The 3,529-nt window shown below is 37.8% G+C and overlaps 1 pseudogene; it reads right to left on the bottom strand.

The window, feature by feature from the left end:
- Positions 1-316: 316 nt before the first annotated feature.
- Positions 317-2,717, bottom strand: LOC108727613 (matrix metalloproteinase-2-like; annotated as a pseudogene).
- Between the last annotated feature and the right edge of the window lie 812 nt (positions 2,718-3,529).

Below are 3,529 nucleotides of genomic sequence, written 5' to 3' on the forward strand. Positions count from 1 at the left end.
TTAACTGATCGCGACGACTCGAGTGACAATTATAGTATATCATATATGATTACGCACCATTTCCTTTTTCCTTTTTCCTTTTTTCCTTAAGTATATTTAGAATGTAAAAGGTAGGGATATAAAATAACGTTTTTTTCTACATTCAAAGAATATAATAGTTTTTTTATTTATTACGCGATGTACATTTACTGCTCTCCGAAGACCAGAGCGATTAACTCGTATTCGATGATATCGTTGCGGTCGAAGGATTCGTCATCGTACATCGTTTTCAGCATGTTCGCAGATTCCGTGGACGCAATATCGAGAAATCGTGAAAATTTTTAGTCGACGTTATCGGTTATTACAGTTAAGGAGGAAATGAGACGATTTACACAGTGTTCGAGATTAAACATATTGAGCACGGTGCTTTTCGACATGGATAGACGAGCTGTACTTGTTTCTAGACGCAGTATTGGTAGATTGTTGATTCGTCCGAAGCGTAACATTAGATTTCCAATGTACATTGGGGACGGCGCACGTATCCCTTCATTCTCATCGTACTGCAGAAGGGACAATATGACCCGTTTTTGTTCGAGAAGCTCTTTCCAGATGTCGGGTGAAAGTGGAACCTCTGCCGTGACAATCTCCCAAAATGATGTTTACGTAAGAAGGGAGTTCGACATTGATACCGATGTTCAAGTATTTGTAGCCAGTCACAGTTAACGGATACCTTCTTTCGAGAATGCGAACGATAGGATGATTTGCGATAGTGCGATTTGATGTCTGCAAGTAAAGAAAAAAAGTATTAGATGGAAAAGTAGATATATGAGAAAAAATACTTACTTATCTGATTGTTCTTTATCTGGAGTTTCTCCATTCAAATCGTTAAATTTTGTCTTTTTAGCGCTTCATCTATTGTGAATATCCTGCTCCATGAGGTAATTTTCGATGTCCGCATTGTTGAACATTTTTTTTATTTTTCTTGCAGTATCGTCTTCACGATCGGAACGATTGAAAAATGCGTACATCCTTCTAACGATGTTGTCGGAATGATCGTTCCTTTCACATTGATCGTATAACTAGTATATTTCTCGTTATATATTATTATTTATTATAATATATATACACGGTGGGCCATTTTACGGGACCCACCCAAATTTCTCCGTCGGTAAGGCAGATAAAGAAAAATAGTTCAGACAAAACTTGTTCAGGACAATGGAATTGTTGGATATGAAGGAGCTGATTGAACTATAACCTTGACAATGACCTTGACTTTCATTTTCAAGGTTATTTAAAGGTCAAGGTCATTTTTTTAAATGGGAAACCCCATTTTTCGTTGAATATTCTTGTAGCTTATCTCGAGAGCTTTCCAAAACACTATAATAAAATATTTTTTCATTAAGTACTTCTCGAGTTATAAGGCTCGAATGTTACAGAAATATTAAATAACTCGTAATCTATTAATTTTTTGATAATCGTATCTTAATACTTTTATGAACAGAATAATGAGATGAATTGGTTGAAAAAAACACATAGTTGCTTATTTAAAAAATTATCCATTTTGCATACATATTTTTTTAAAGCAACTATGTGTTTTCTTGTGTAAAAAATTATGTAAAATTATTTAAAAAAATTCATATAATTCCATTTAAAAAAAATGATCTTGACTTTCAAATAACAAAAAATCGACCTGAAGGTCAAAATCATTATCACAGATAAATGACCCCCATTGTCCTGAACAAGTTTTGTCTGAATTATTTTTCTTTATCTGCCTTACCGACGGAGAAATTTGGGTGGGTCCCGTAAAATGGCCCACCGTGTATATATTACTTGGAGTATATTATATGTACGTGTCCTTCCATCTCCCTCTTTCTCATTATTCCTCGTTGCGCTTTATCAATATTTCGATCGAATTAGTCGAGTTATATTTAAGATATCTTGCAATTGCTGCAATAATTCGTCTCTCGAACATTTGACATTAAGTATGTTTATGTTAAATTGACCAGCTTCCGTTACAGTTTTCGTGAACTCGTTAAATTTGTAAAATTGTTGTTTGTTGGCGAAATAAATATTACCGTCGATGTGTCGGAAGGCCAAGGTCGGAGCTGGCGATATTCCTGGGAATACTGATTGTAACGTGTGATACGCACGAATACTCATGCTACATTCGTCTATCTGCGCCACATCGTGATCATCAAAGATTGCATAGGTTTGTCCTCTGTTGGTATTTACTACGGTATTAATCGAAGCATTCGTGGGAAATCCTAGACTCGAGAGATGTTTTGGCCAATCGCCTTTTAATTTGAAACTGGGATAATCGACTATGTAAATCATATTATTTACGAACAGTACTACTTCACCCGAGGGCCTTTGATACGCGGCGGATAAGGTGAAATTTTCCGGAAGGAAATTCATGTAGCTATTTAGTACGAATGGTCCGTCATATTTTTTATTGTTTATATTTATCGACCATACGTAATGTTGATACGTGATGAATATTCGATGATGTAGTACCAACACGGTATCCACATATTGTAAATTACAAAGATCTACATATTCAGGTTTATTCGTCGTTGTCGTCGTTGTCGTCGTCGTACTTTCGGTGGTTTTGTAGTAGTTGTTATTGGTCTTATATTTTTACTTCCATAGAGTTGTTGAATGGTTAAAATGTCTTCTATATTGAGTTTAACGAGTGTATTATTAGTACTGGCAAATGCGAACATTATGGAGTCTTCCCGCGAACTGCGTGTTAATCCTAACGCGTGTCCAATTTCGTGTATTAACGTGTGAAGTAGATATTCCTTGTTGATAAATTTTTTGTTGAGATATACAATATATGCCAGGATTCTGCATTGTCTGCGCAGCCAATTTACAAGATCGCTCTCACAAACGCGCACTCTCACTACTGAACCGCCGAAATAAACAACACAGGTGTAATATAGAAGAAAAGGAAACGTTTATTATAAAGAGAACAGATTAATTCTCCGCGAACGAAAATAGAAGGAGCGGTCTCGAGATACGTCCGTTCGTGTCAACAGCTCACATCCAAATCTGACGATCTTGTTGAAAACAGACGAATGCCTCTTCGTCTCGGCAACGCGTGCACTTCGCTATATCACGGGCGTAAGCAAAACACGGGCATAACACTGCCCCCCTTCTTCAAGATTGTCGTCCCGACAATCACAGCTTCTTTAAAACTTCTAATTCTGGCATCTCGAAGGATTTTAAAGCTCTTGGCCAGCTTCCTGTCCCTTACTGAGTTGCTGCTACAGACTTTACGAGACACTGGTCTTCTCAGAGCCCAAACCTTCATGACTAAAGCCTTCTGAGTTTTCTCCCCTTCTGAGCAGGACCCCTCTTCAGCTCCTCCCTGGAAGATAACCAAAACTTCCAAAAGGGACGGAACCCGCTTGGGCATCCCCTCATCTTCGTGAAGGGAACTCCAGGATCCTCTTGCCTCTTCTCTTGAAGCCTTGACTCTTCTTTTTTTTGGACATGGGGGGGAAAAAAAATTTGTCTGCACCGTAGTACCACTAGTCTCCGCCTCGGC

This window comes from Mycetomoellerius zeteki, unplaced genomic scaffold (genome assembly GCF_001594055.1).
Source record: "Mycetomoellerius zeteki isolate Tzet28-1 unplaced genomic scaffold, Tzet1.0 scaffold513, whole genome shotgun sequence".
Classification (NCBI taxonomy): Eukaryota; Metazoa; Arthropoda; class Insecta; order Hymenoptera; family Formicidae; genus Mycetomoellerius; species Mycetomoellerius zeteki.